At 38.6% G+C, this 15,984-nt stretch overlaps 1 non-coding gene across 1 annotated transcript; it reads left to right on the forward strand.

Moving 5' to 3' along the window:
• The first annotated feature begins 15,877 nt into the window (after positions 1-15,877).
• Positions 15,878-15,984, forward strand: LOC136332631 (U6 spliceosomal RNA). Its single transcript, XR_010730798.1, has one exon. It is a non-coding gene; the product is annotated as a U6 spliceosomal RNA (small nuclear RNA).

Raw genomic sequence — 15,984 nt, forward strand, 5'->3', positions numbered from 1 at the left:
AAGAATGATGGTGTGCAGCTTACACCACTCACAAAAATAAACTCAAAATGGATAAAAGACTTAAATGTAGGCCGTGAAACCATAAGTATCCTAGAAGAAAACATAGGCAGTAAGCTCTCGGACATCTCTCAGAGCAATATATTTGTTGATTTATCTCCACAGGGAAATGAAATAAAAGACAGGATAATAAATGGGACTATATCAAACTAAAAAGCTTTTGCACAGCTAAAGACAACAAGAACAGAATAAAAAGACAAACTACACAATGGGAGAACATATTTGACAATACGTCTGATAAGGGGTTAATAACCAAAATTTATAAAGAACTTGTAAAACTCAACACCAGGAAGACAAACAACCCAATCCAAAAATGGGCAAAAGAGATGAATAGACACTTCTCCAAAGAGAACATACAGATGGCCAATAGGCACATGAAAAAATGCTCAACATCACTAATCATTAGAGAAATGCAAATTAAAACCACAATGAGATATCACTTCACACCAGTCAGAATGGCGCTTATCAACAAAACAACACAGAATAAGTGCTGGGGAGGATGTGGAGAAAAGGGAACCCTACTGCACTGCTGGTGGGAATGCAGACTCGTGCAGCCACTGTGGAAAACAGTATGGAGATTCCTCAAAAAACTGAAAATCGAACTGCCTTTTGACCCAGCTATCCTACTTTTAGGAATATACCCCAAGGACACCATAGAACGGCTCGAAAAGGAGAAATGCACCCCCATGTTTGTGACAGCATTGTTCACAATAGCGAAGATCTGGAAACAGCCCAAGTATCCGTCAGAGGACGAGTGGATTAAAAAGCTTTGGTACATATATACTATGGAATACTACTCAGCCATAAGAAATGATGACATCGGATCATTTACAATAACATGGATGGACCTTGATAACATTATACGGAGTGAAATAAGTAAATCAGAAAAAAACTAAGAACTAGATGAATCCATACATAGAAGGGACATAAAAATGAGACTCAGAGACATGAACAAGAATGTGATGGCAACAGGGGTGGGGGGGGGGGGGGGAGGGGGGAGGGGGTGAAGAAGGAGACAGGGGTTGGAGGAGGGGAGGGGCACAAAGAAAACCAGATAGAAGGTGACAGAAGACAATTTAACTTTGGGGGAGAGGTATACAGCACAATCAAATGTCAAAATAATCTAGAGATGTTTTCTCTCAACATATGTACCCTGATTTATCAATGTCACTGCATTAAATTTAATAAATAAATTAAAAAAAATAAAATTTAAAAAAATTAACAAAAAAAAAAGAATGATGGTGTGAAGCCAGTACACACTGCCACCACTACAGCCACCTGGCCCATGCAGGTTCGCATTGGATTCAGACAGCCGGTAAAGAAACAACGGAGCCAAAAACTGGTGGGCCATCATCTTTAATCCTAGCTTGCACCCGGCGGGCAAGTAAAAACACACACTGGGCTCCAAAACCCACTCATTCAGTGCTCACAAAGCTACTGACTTATCCGAGTTTCCTAGAATCAAAGGTTTCTAGCTCACCAGACTTATTCACCTCTGTTCCCCATCTCCTTCCTTCTCCCTGCACAAACTCTGCACTAACTGGCTTCTCCCTCAGCACTCCACCATCTTGGCTGCTTCTTGTGGCCTCCTCCACATGGCCTTTCTCTACTCTGCTCTCTAATGCTAATTTCAGGAACCGAGAGACCAAGCTCCCATTCTGCCCCCATTTTATAGTGTAGAAATCAAAACCTTTAATCCAATATACGAAATAGAGAAGTCTCTAATACAAAGTCACTTATCTGGGGCATGATGGGATTGCACCACCCCACATCAAAAAGGGTGGGAAAGTCTTAGTCCTAAAACCAAGGATCTGCCTGCCCACAGCCCGCCCCCAACACACATTAATATCACCTGGGTGACGGGCTTCCATGTGGGCAGCGCCATCTTTAACAGAGCGAGCATAATATATTTTATCTGCCCAACAGATGGGCATTGGAAACAAAAGCTACCCAGATTCCCAAGAGAGAACTGCTGTGCTATAGAAGTTATCACAGAATCCAGGTTTCTTAATCAACAATGCTCTAGTCTTTATGTCAATATAGATATATAGGCCATGGTAGACCATTTGAAGGTTCAGAAACAACAAGGAATCTAATGTATTCAGTCCAATGTATAGCATTTCATCCAGGCTACACTGGAGCTTGAGGAACTCTCTCTGCTGTATGTACTGTATATGACAGAATAATACAGTCATCCCTCGCCATATCATAGTTCACTTTTCATGGTCTCACTGTATCATGGATTTTTAAATTGTATATATCTAATTTTGTGTCATGGCTTTTTCACTATATTGCGGGATTTTGTGGCATATAGGTATTTTTACATATTTATTATTTTAATTATTTTTGCAGTAAAATAAGCATTCTCTAGCCTAAAAAATTGAAAACAACATAAAAATATTAATTAAAACATATTAAAAGAATATTAAATCTAAATAAAATATGTAATGTACAGCAGATGAGTAGACGAAGACTCGCAGGTATGGAAAACACCACAACTACTGCTGCTTCCACTTGAGCTAGTTTGCCCACGTGAGATTGTACATGGCACACTATTGGCTGATGGATGGGAGGTGACCAACCAGAGCACTGTGTCCTATATCATGGGCATTGATTAGCTCAGCGACTGTAGCATCAGTCTCCTGTGTCTCCCACGTATAGCATGCATTCAACATCTCACCTAGTCCATTTCACATCTACGTCTGATTGCTGCATGTAGTGTTGCTCTGCAGTATTGTATTTTTGTGAAATTTTTGTAAAAAAATTAAATTTATTTCAAGCCTTATAATGTCACCCAAACATTCTGCACTTTCTAAGGCTTCTGGAACCAAACCTAAGTTTCAGAAGAAGATGCTTACCATTGCAGAAAAGATAGAATTCCTCAACATGCTAAAGGAAGGTAGAAGCTATGTGGCTGTAGGCTGCCATTACAGGATCAATGAATCTTTGGTTCACTACATAAAAAAGGATGAAAAGAATATAAGATCGACGGCAGCAGTGTCTTTTAACAAGACTGTGAAGAGGGTGGTAACTTTCCATAATAAGGTCATTGTGAGAATGGAGTCTGCATTGGCCCTGTGGATCAATGACTGCAGGAAGAAGAATATCTCACTGGATACCAACACCATCCACATGAAGGCCAAGAAGCTTTACAAAACTTTTGCCGAAAGTGGTGACATTTGCAACAGTGCCGACGATGACAACACAGAAGCAGGACCATTGAGTGCTTCTCCCACCCGACCAACCCCATTCAATGCCAGCCAAGGCTGGTTTGACAAATTTCAGAAACACTTTGGACTTAAGAGCATTTCTCTGCATAGAGAAGCTGCCTCTGCGGATAAAGCCAGACCCAAGGAGTACATGAACAACCTGACAGACATGACAGTCAGCAAGCGGAGAAGAGGAAGAGGAACAAGAGGAACTTGGGGTTGAAGAAGAAAAGGAGGTTGGCCTAATACTCAATCGCCTCGCAACCATGGTCAGAATGGCCAAAGAACTTCAGCGAGTGTCTCAGGAATAGGACCCCCAGGTGCTTCGTTCATTGCAGTTCTCAAATACAATGGAGGGTGGCATGCCAGTTTATAAAAACCTCTCCCAGAAGAAAAAGCGTGCCAGCAACTCCCTGTAACTACATTCCTCACTCAGAAGAAGATACCAATTACACCTATGCCTTTAGTAAAATCAGAAATTATAGATGAGGGTGAAGATACTGCACCACCTGATGAAGCGCCTGATGAAGTGGTGCCTTCAAAGAGCTGTAATGCTCTCTTGGCTGTGCAGTACATTCATCTCATCGTCATCACCTTCATCATCACCAGTCCTGCACAGCTAATTCACCATCAGCTTCATCATTCAAGTTGTAGTATATTCACTAGTGAGTACCCATATAGAATTTTATATGTTGTTAAAATTACGTAAGTTTAAGAGTGTAGAAAGTGTTTAAGAGCATAGGAAGTGTGTATAAAGTGTGGGAAAGGTTAGTAACAGTGTGGTAAAGGTTTATAAGAATGTGGGGAGGATTTATAAAGCCTTAAAATATATATAAATAATAAAATAAATATAAGGTTGCTACTTTGTGGATTTTTGCCTATTGTGGGGGGTTCTGGAACCTAACCCCCATGATACACAGGGGACCACTGTATACTGCCCACAAAAATTAGGGGATATTTCAAAATGAATATGAAGCAATAAAAAAAAGCATTTGATTTTTTTTTTATTAAACAAGAACATCAGAAAAGCAAATGACAAATCAAACAAAGTTGTTTGATTATGCAAGTGAGATGCAAAATCAACTTTTATTTCATTGGTGAAAATGCACTATACAAAAGGCTGAAAGTACTGGAGTATCTGCAAGTTCCCTGATCCCCTAATTTTTGTGAGCAATGTATAAGGTAAGCCCCCATTCTCCCAATAAGAAGATTGTTGAAAAAATTTTTGCCAATTTGAATAGATATACTTTTAGTTCATATGTCTGCTTATTTAATGTGGTTATATATTTTAGTCACATTAATAAATTTTAAAAAATTTTAGACTTTTTTTGCCACTCACAGGTCATGAAGCAATTTTATCTCCTCACACATCTTTGGCATCACCATAGTCAATATGACTCATTTTTCTCCCTTTATCAGAACCCATCATCTTTATTTCTATTTAAATTATTTCAGCTTGACCAGGTGGTGGCACAGTGGATAGAACATCGAACTGGGATGCGGAGGACCCAGGTTTGAGACCCCAAGGTCACCAGCTTGACCATGCATGGGATCATCTGGTTTGAGCAAAGCTTACCAGCTTGAGCCCAAGGTCTCAGGCTTGAGCAAGGGGTCACTCAGTCTGCTGTAGTCCCCCCGTCAAGGCACATATGAGAAAGCAATCAGTGAACAACTAAGGTGCTGCAATGAAGAATTGATGCTTCTCATCTCTCTCCCTTCCTGTCTGTCTGACCTTATCTGTCCCTCTCTCTTACTCACTCTGTCTCTGTCACAAAAAAAAAAAAAAAAAAAAAAAAAAAAAATTATTTCAAACACAGCTCTTCTTGAGTACAATGATACTAACATTGGAAATTTTATCCCAACCCATAAATAGGCATGCATATAACATTAAAATTATCCATCCTTCCTACAGATGTATAATTGATCTAGTCACAACATTATACTAGCTTTACCTTTAAGTAATGTATTTATAAAGTCAGAAAAAGTTGATGATTATGAAATTATATTCCCAGGAAACAATTTTTTTTAAAGTCTAAAAAATATTTTTTAGCCTCTTTTATTTCTAGTTTGTCAGGTGACATCTCCAAGCATTTACAACTAACTTAAGGCCCAAACTTGAGGCAAATGTGGGTTCCCTAAGTATAATTTGCTGTTTGAAAAGTAATTGAATTTAGACATTATATCATAAGGACTTTTATGCAAGGCAAACTTGTTTGTGAAAGGAATATTTGGGAGGGAAATATCTTACCTTACATTCAGGAACATATTGGAATAAATCTGTCATGTCACTGAATTGTCACATGTCACATGCAGCACTTCTCTATATTGGTGAAGGAGAGATCTCACCAAATTTCACCCTGCCTCTCCAAGACAATCCATCAGCCTCTGCTTGCATGTCTTAATGCATTGCAACTCCTTATGTCCTTTCTTCCCCTCTAAACAAAAGATATTTCCATGTCAAATTATTCTAGGAGGTTAAAAAACAGCATACCTTTTAAAAACAGATTTAAACATTGCCCTCTGTTGAGATTTATTTCCTCCTCCCTCCTTTCCCCTAGCACCTTTGCACTGTCTGCTTTTTGCTCACCCTGTTCCCATCATCTAACCAGCCTCCATTTGTTCTGTTATAATGAAACCTTCCCTGTGGAATCAGTGTTCCATCCATTACAGAGTTTTCTCTGAAACATTCTGTATTAATTAGATGGATGGTATTTTTTTTTAGTAAACTCTATGTCATAGCTTCTAATGGCAACTTATGTTCTTGGATGATTACCCTAAGTGTAAAGCTGTAAAGCTGTCCTTCAGCTTTACAAGATTATGCAACAGCAATATCTTCAACCTCAAAGGAGGGGGGGGATTGATTTTGTTCTGTGTTAAATGGCATAATTTTTGGTTTTAATTTCTAATTTTTCTATTTCATAAGATTTATCTCTCATATCTAACTTAGATAAAATCTTTAACCCAGAGGCAATGCAATTTAATGAAAACAGTCTTACCTGATTTCTTTCAATTTTGCAATACTTTTATGCTTCAAATTTGTGTAAGTTTGCCATTGCTTTTTATTTCTTATGGAAATACTTGAGATGATAACAGCCTTAAACAAGAATAGAAGTGATGAATATTTTGCTTTGTGGAGAAGGGTATTATTAGACTTTCTCCTCTAGACTAAAAAAAATAAAAAGGCCATCCTAGTTATAGAAGTTTCTGAGAGAGACATTTTTATTATAGCTTTGATTCACTCAATCCAGGAAGCCTATCACTAATAAATACAATTAAAATGCATTAGGAATAAACAAGGTGGCCTTTCTCCAGTGACCTGCTTCCTATCTCATACTTTCTATTGTATCACCCTATATATATCAATAGTGACATGGATCACACTTTCTCTGCCATCATTTGGAGAACACCATCTTCTACTTCGTACAAGTTATCACCTGTTTTGGAAACTAGGCTTTATATATTCAGTTTTATACACACACACACACACCACACACACACATACACACACATATTCATATAATTCAAGCTGATTTCTTTTCTTTTAAAAAAGTTTATCTGTTGATTTCAGAGACAGAGGAAGGGAGAGACAGACAGACAGACAGACAGAAACATCGATCTGTTCCTGTACTGTATGTGCCCTGACCGGGAATTCAACTGGCAACTTCTGTGCATCAGGATGATGCTGGGACCAACCAAACTATCCCGCTGGGGCTATATTCTCAGTTTTGAGATTCATCTCTCATTTCAGTTTGTGTTAGCTTATGAGAAGTTTTCTTCAGTTTTGTATTTTCTTCTCTCATTATTTATTTAGTTTACTTTTCATTTGCTGGCAAGCTCAACTCCCATAAAAAGAACTAGAGGCCCATGCCCTGAGCCAGATCACAGGCAAAAACTCTTATAACAGCCTGTCCACCTATTAGGGGAGCCACTTGGCCCCATACCAGCCCAGACTACTGTAGATCTCATAACTATCTGCTAGCGGCCTCTGCAGAGTAGACCCTCGCCTGTAAGGAACGGTGCCAGAGCCACTGTCCATTTAAACTAAGACAAAGAGGCAACCATTTGTCTTCCCCTTCAGAGCCAGCAATTTTTCCCTGTAATAAATTATTTCATTTTGCCACTGGAGTTACAGAGGTTAAATTTACAGCTAAGTACCAACCTTTACTCATTACAGTGCCTTCCAGAAGATTCTCTTATTAGCAAAAATATGACTTTGAGTCAGCAGTAAAAGTGGGGATGTGCTCATACAAAATTACTAAGAATAAGAGTGAGAGTCTGATGTGAAAAATATAAATTATTAAATGAAAAGTATTTCTATTTTTTTCTCCTTTGGTCCTCTCCTTTTCTTGTTCTACACCTGCTCGCTCATGCTGACCTTATCACTATGGCTCTGAGTGCTGAGGACCTGTCCGTGCTCGCTCATGCTGACCCTATCACTATGGTTCTGAGAGCTGAGGACCCGTCCCTGCTCGCTCATGCTGACCCTATCACTATGGCTCTGAGAGCTAAGGACCTGTCCCTGTACCTGTAGCCCAAGATATTCTGACTTGAATCAAATGCCTGAATACCCAACTGCTATCTAGACATCTTTGCCCACAAACACTTCACACTTAACATATCCCAAATTAATTTTATCATTTTTTTCTCAAAATCAGAATCTCTCCCCTATAATCCTTATTCTTAGTAGCAATACTACCATCTAATCAATTGTGATGGTTAATTTTGTGTCAACTTCCCTGGGGTAAGGGATTTCCTGAGTCAGTTAGTAAAACATTATTTCTAGGTATGTCTGTGGATGTATGTGGAACCAACTGGCATTGCAATGGGCCGGCTGAGTAAAGAAGACTGCCCTCACCAATGTAGGGGAGCATCATCCAATATGTTGAGAGCCTAAGGGGAACAAGAAGGCAGGGAAAGAGTGAATGTGCTCTCTTGTCCTAAGGGGAACAAGAAGGCAGGGAAAGAGTGAATGTGCTCTCTGCTGGGCTGGGACGCCTGACTCCTCCTGCCCTCAGACATCAGAATTTTGGATTAGGCAGAATTACACAACTGGTATTCTTGGTTGTCCAGCTTGCAGTCAGCAGACTGTGGGATTTCCCAGCTGACTCACACAATTATAGAGACTGAGATGTCCCATGAAAAGTCATATATATATATATATATATATATATATATATATATATATATGAATGAAACAAGAATAACAAATGTGGGAGTTACCCAAACTTTCCCCTTCTCCCCTCACTCCACACCTAAACACCTAAACAGACACAAAGAACTGTCTGTTTTATTTCCTTAGCATCTCTGACATCCTTGCCCTCCTGTCCCACAGCTACTATTCAATTCATGCTCTTATTGTCTTTTAAATGAACAACTGTATATGTTATGGACCTAATGTTTACATCTCCCAAAAATTCATATGTTGAAGTCCTACCCATTAAGGAGGCTGTATTTGAAGATGGGACCACTAAGGAAGTAATTAAGGTCGGATGAGGTCATAAGGATGGAGTCCTGATATCATAGGATTAGTGTCTTTATAAGAAGAGACAGAAGAGAGCTCTCATTCTCTCACACATTCACACAGAGGAAAGGCTATATGAGGATACAATGGGAAGGTGGCCATCTCCAAGCCAGTAAGAGAATCCTTATGCAGAAGGAAATTGGCCAGCACCTTCATCTAAAACTAGTGGCCACCAGAACTGTGAGAAAATAAATGTTCTGTTGTTTGAGCCACCCAGTCTGTACTATTTTGTTATGGTGGCCTGGGCAGACTAATATTGTCTCTAGTAATGGAGATAGCATCACCCAGCATCATGTCCAAACAATTTGAAGCAATGTTCCCAGTGTGAACTTTATAAAAATGCCACTTGATCACGTTATTCCTTTCCTTAAAAACTAAACAACAACAAAAAACTTGTCAATGGCTATCTTCATTTCCAGAGTCCATTTCAGTGTCCTCTGTGATCTACTCTTATCTACTTCCCTCACATCATTCCTCACCATCTCTCCTTTCAACAAATAAACATCTTCATTCATACTAAACGACCAATAGCTCCCTAAATATGCCTTTCTGTGTCCTTGTCTGTCTACGTTACCCTTACACTCTGACCCTCCCCAAGACCTAGGACTACTAAAGATCTACTCTCTAACCTGGATTCCCTTCTGATTGGACATTTTCCTGATCTTCAACCTGCAAGGAATTAAACAATCCCCATGCTTGATACAACCATTGTACCTAATTCACATCTCTATTCCAACACTTATACACAGCTCAGCAGTGTTTATACATATCTTTCCTACTAGGTGCTGTGACTCTTTTATCATTGCATTTCTAGTGCCTGGCACCCAATGTTTGTTTAATTGGAAGAATGATGCAAAAAGGCTGGGAAAATATCAGGAAAGCATTTTCCTTCCTACTATATCAATAATATGTGACCTTATTTCATCTCTGATGACTTTAATCTTGCCAGAATTATTTTATCACTCCAATCTGTTGTGATTGGGGGGTCACTTCTAACTAATATGAGAGGTCCACCAATCACAAATTTTGTACCTTCAACTAAGTCGCTGATTGCATAAAGAAATTGATACATTTTAGTGAGAGCCTGAGAAAGGAAATTAAAATTTCCCCTCTACTTTGATATACTTCATTATTTAATAATTTTTACATTTTATCTGCTTTCTCATCCACCTTATTCTACTACCATATAATCTGCTATAACCTTCTCCCTTAAACCATATTGCCTAATTGTAAACCTGAAAATAAGAATATCCCAATGATTGTGTTATACTTCAGTTGGTAAGGTTATTGCTTCTCCTCCCACATTTTCCCTTAGTGATTCTGATATATTCTATTTAATCTGCATACACTTAACACTGATAAAGTTTACTACAAACTCTTAAAGTATTTTAGATATACTTAGAAATGGAATTTGAGCTCAAGTTGTATTATATTTCCATTATTTTTACTATATGTGAAATTGAGAGTTTGGAACAGATTCTCAGTGACCCCTTGTAGAATGTGTGTCGGTGTTATTCATCAGCCTCCATAGAGGTTATCAAAGAACCATAGATCTGAAAGCTATTTTTGTGTCTGCTGCCACCATGTTGCCAAGGACATTTTTTATGGTGTCATGACAAGTCCTCTTTACGTGAATCTATAGAAATGTCTCACCAGTTTTCATCTTACAGATAAATCTGGAAATTAAGCAGGTTCCCTCTTAGCATTGTTTCTCAAAAATGTAAAGCCCAGAGTGCTGTTTATTCTAGCCTCTCCTCAAAGTGAAAAGTAAGCATGTTTGTGTGTGTAATCTTACCCCCAGCTTTATTAATTTCAGCTTTCTACCCAACAGTTATTTAAAAAATTCAGCTTTAGCCTGACCAGGCGGTGGCTCAGTGGATAAAGCGTCAGACTGGGATGCGGAGGACCCAGATTTGAGACCCTGAGGTCACCAGCTTGAGCATGGGCTCATCAGGTTTGAGCAAGGCTCACTAGCTTGAGCCCAAGGTCACTGGCTCGAGCAAGGGGTCACTCAGTCTGCTGTAGCCCTCCAGTCAAGGCACATATGAGGAAGCAATCAATGAACAACTAAGGTGTTGCAATGAAGAATTGATGCTTCTCATCTCTCACCCTTTCTGTCTGTCTGTCCTTAACTGTCCCTCTCTCTTACTCACTCTGTCTCTGTCATACAAAAAAATAATAATAATTCAGCTTTATCTTTTGCATTTATGTATAATGTAGCACACGCATCAGGGCATAATTAATTTCCTGTCTGTTTTTATGAATATGGAAGTTGAATGCCCTGATGAAGTGGTAAGTTTAAGTAAAGGTGCTTTAAGACTGATTCATCCCACGATGCCTAGATTTTCAGAGTATTACTTTGCATTTGCTAGCTAAAATTATAAGTATGGTCTGGTTTGAAATTGTTTTGATCCAACATTTGTATTAAACTCTCTTTATATTTAGGGTATTACCATATAATCCCAAAACCCTTGGATAAAGAGTAAAAATTTCAATTATCTTGGTGCTGGACATACATATTCTCACTGCTTACTTCCAGGAAAAGCAGATGTTGACATGATTGACATGATTCTTCTCACTCTTCACACATAACCGGAAAATGAAAGTCCAATTGTCATGTGTCTAACAAATGTAAACTCGTACCCAAGATATCCACGGCTAGTCCTGCTAATGATACTAACACTATAGTTAGACCTGAATCTCTATGCACTTCCATTTTCTCAAATCAGTAAAACACAGGAAATATTTCTGGGTTCTGCAGATCAATTGAGATTATAGATATAAAAACACTTGGAGAAATGTGAAGTGCTATGTAATTATTAGAGAATGGCTTTGAGTCAGAAAACACATCATTACCATCTCTACATAAAAATACTCTATATACAAAGCTTCTGACTTAAGTAGAGAAGGCCATAGGAAGTGTAAACACACATCCACAGGCAGGCTCACAAGTTAAAAAAAAAACAAAACAAAAAAAGATGTGCAATGCCTTAGCATTTTAGCCACAGAAATAAGGAAGCAGAATGGTTTCCTAGAGAACCCCTAGATTCATCCAGAAAACTTCCATATTGTTGGGGGGGAGCTATATATCCATTGTATATATGTATGCATTTATCTATTATTGTGGCAAAATAAAGACAACATAAATTTTACCATTTTAACCCTTTTTAAGTGGCAATAGGCACAGTCATACTGTTGTACAGCCATCGTTTCTACCTATCTCTAAGACTTGTTCATCACCCCAAACACAGACTGTTTACGCATTAAACAATAACTTCCCATTCATCTTCCACTTTTGAAGGTTCCATTTATTGGTCTTTGGCCACATATGATTTTTTACCCAGTACACACAGGGTTAAACTCTCTTCAGTATAGACTTCTCATTTTCCTTTCCTTAAAAAGTTGCTTTTTATCCGGTAGTGGGTTATTTTTATTCTACTTTACTATTTTTTTGTTTAGATTTTATTTATTAATTTTTAAGAAGAGAAGAGAGAAAGAAAGAGAGACAGAGAGAGAGAGAGAGAGGTGGCAGGAGCGGGAAGCATCAACTTGTAGTAGTTGCTTCCTATATGTGCCTTGACCAGGCAAGCCCAGGGTTTCAAACCGGCGATCTCAGAGTTCCAGGTCGAAGCTCTATCCACTGTGCCACCACAGGTCAGGCTACTAATTATTTTTAATATCTCAACTTAAATATGTTTTTTACTTGTTCTGAGGTTTTCGGCACAAGGGAGAACGTAGCATCAGAATTTAATGCTTAGCTTGGCTCATTAATATGCTCTGCTCATATACTAATTAATCTCATGGCCTGGACTGCCAGTGCCCAATGAGGTACTGGCCTTGCTTGCTCCAGAGTGACACTTTGTTTTGACATTGTTCTTGTCCACTCTGAAGTACATGTGACCTGGGTCACATGAAGACAAAGTGAAACACTATGGGTAAATCAACACAAACCCACCGGAAACACAAGTTCATTTATAAACGGAGGTGATTCAATTTCAGGCACAGTTTATCCCTGTATTATTTTACTCTTGTGAATCACAGGTTGGCAGATAATAGTTATCTATTAAATGTTTGTTAAAACAAATTCAGAATTAAAAATTTCTTTTTGGCAGATTTTATAATAATATCTAAAAGTATACAAAAGCTAGGAACTATGTTGTAAAAATGAAGAAAGAATAATGTTTGCTATGATATTATTATATCAGATACTTGTGATGTCTTAATATTCATGATCTAATTTAATCCTTACATTAACCAAGAAAGGTAGGCATTATCAATCATGTCTACTTTTTGTTGAGACTAAATTTTTCCAGCTCATAGAGTTGTAAGGGGAAAAACTAGAATTCAAACCCAGACATATTTCACTCAAATTCCCACCTACTTTCCATTTCTATAGTGAGATCACTAAAACCATTCTAAAGTAAAAACCAACAGTATGGCCTGACCAGGCTGTGGCTCAGTGGGTCAAGTATTGGATTGGGACGCGGAGGACCCAGGTTCAAAACCCCGATGTCTCTAGCTTGAGTGCAGGCTCATCTGGTTTGAGCACAGCTCACCAGCTTGAACCCAAGGTTGCTGGCTTGAGCAAGGGGTCACTTGGGCTGCTGTAGCTCCCCGTTGGTCAAGGCACGAATGAGAAAGCAATCAATGAACAATTAAAGTGTCGCAATGAAGAATTGATGTTTCTTATCTCTCTCCCTTCCTGTCTGTCTGTCCCTCTCTCTGTCACACACAAAAACACCCCAACAGTATGCTATTCGATTTTATTCTTTTCTGTGAAATAAGTAGTTGAACTTTGACATCTGCAATCTGTTTGATGAAAGATGTGGAAAACTTAGAAAAATGGATGGTAGATTAGAAAATTCAAAAATGAGCTGAGATACTCCAATCAAGTACCACTCATATATCCTTCAAACTTAACATATTTCAACTAACCTATTCTAGGAAATGGTACCATTTATTAACATTCAATGTTTTTCTACACCTTTTTTTGGTATTTTTCAAGATTTACTTTAACATAGCTAATAAACATCTCTCATATTCTAGGGAGAAATAATCATTGAGTCTCTGGAATTTATAATACAAGACTATTAGCAAGATTTCCTGAGACCCAACCTATTCTGAAGAAATAACAATACCATAATTTAGATATACCAGCTTCAAAAAGAGGCTGGTGATTAAAAACAATTTTAGCATATATAATATAAAATATGGGTATAAAGTATGTTAAAAAAAACAAGTGAGTTTTAAGCTTTTAAATATATACTTTAGAAAACCATTATTTAATATATATATAAATTGAATAAACAGAAGATTCCATTAAGTACCTACTGTTATTATTACATTGTAGATTAAAAATGTCTAGACTTACCTGACAGTAGAAAATACAACATTGAACATAAAACCCTAAAAATTTCTGGACTTAACGACAGTAAACACATTTGGTCACAAAGTCTTAGAAACAATTAATTAGTATGCATGTGGTCTCCTACAGAACAAAACATATTTATACAATTTTTAAAAATGATGTTTGTATTTATAAGGAAATCCTTTGAATGTGCAGTTAGGGGGTATGTCAAATATAATCTATCTTTCATTGTATTTTCACCTGCAGGGACCACAAAGAAAGATTAATCAGCTATAGCCCTTTTTGAAAAGATCTGTCCTTGTGCCCTGCTTGCTTTTGCAAATCTTTTCTTCACAAATTTCTCTTGTAACTTGTAAATTTGGAATTCCTCCTTACCAGAAGTGAAATACCTTTGTTCCATTAAACTTCTGAGATTTTAAGCACATTCTTTTTTCCCCAATCAGTATAATCCATACCTCTAGGTGTGCAGGGCATGGATTAGACCACCGAGGACACCTCAGTCACTATGGAATTTCAAAGCACAGGGAGTTCCCAGTCTCCACACACAAGGCACCACAAAGACCGCAGTGGCAACCTGTCGCTCAAATAAAAGATCTCAGAATCCCAACAATATGGCAGACTGGGTGACCAAGCTGATGTTAGATGCCCCTCCCCCTTCACCATTACAAATAGAAATATAGCACTCAAACACACTTGAAAGAATAAAAGAGAAACTCCAAAGTGCCAGAAAGAACTTCAAACAGGCCAGAAAAGCATAACTTAAAAACACAAATACTCACAAAAACAGCAGACATCAAATGAGACTCGGGTCCACAGGGCTTGTCTGTGCTATGATCCTTGCCATGCAACACTGTAGTAACAGCAGATCCCTGCACACACCTCTCAGTACTGTGAAAAAGGGGCCAGAACAACTTCACCCTCCCATGGAGGGGCACACCATAGAAGCTTGTCACCAGCTTACAGATCTGGTGCATAAAGTCTGGTGAGAAACAAAAATGCCCAGACTGCACCATGTATACATGAAGAGTTCACATTTCTATTACCAATGATCTCAGTCATTTTGTGATGCTAAAACAAAATTACAGCAGACTGGGTGACTCAAATAACATTTCTTTCTCACAGTTCTGGAGGATGAAAGTCCAAGATCAAGCTGCCAGCAAGTTTAGTGTGTGATGAGAGTCACTTCCTGGTTCATGGGCAGCCATCTTCTCATGGTATCCTCATGTGTAAAGAGTGAAAAAGAAAACTCCATGCCTCTTCTATACCAGCACTAATGTCATTCATGGGGGCTCTACCCACATAATTTAACTATTTCCAAAAGACCCCAACTCAAATACCATCTTGTTTGGGTGGGATTAAAATTTCAAGGCATGAATTTGGGGGGACACAAACATTTTGCTTTCCTAAAGTTAAAGAAATTAGGCCCTGGCCGGGTGGCTCAGTAGATAGAGCATTGGCCTGGTGTGCAGATGTTCCGGGTTCAATCTCCATCAGGGCACACAGGAAAAGCGACCATCTGCTTCTTTTCCCTTCCCACTCCCCCTTATCTCCCTCTTCCCCTCCAATAGCTAGTGGCTAGGTTGGTTTGAGAGTTGGTCCAGGTGCTGAGGACAGTTCTGTTGATTCAACCATCAGCCCCAGATGAGGGTTGCCGGTTGGATCCTGGTCAGGGCATGTGCGGGAGTCTATCTCCCCTCTTCTAACTGAATAAAAAAACTTTTTGTGCTCACTTCGGCAGCACATATACTAAAATTGGAATGATACAGAGAAGATTAGCATGGCCCCTGCACAAGGATGACATGCAAATTTGTGAAGCATTCCATATTTTT

The sequence above is a fragment of the Saccopteryx bilineata genome, chromosome 3 (assembly GCF_036850765.1).
Source record: "Saccopteryx bilineata isolate mSacBil1 chromosome 3, mSacBil1_pri_phased_curated, whole genome shotgun sequence".
Taxonomy (NCBI): domain Eukaryota; kingdom Metazoa; phylum Chordata; class Mammalia; order Chiroptera; family Emballonuridae; genus Saccopteryx; species Saccopteryx bilineata.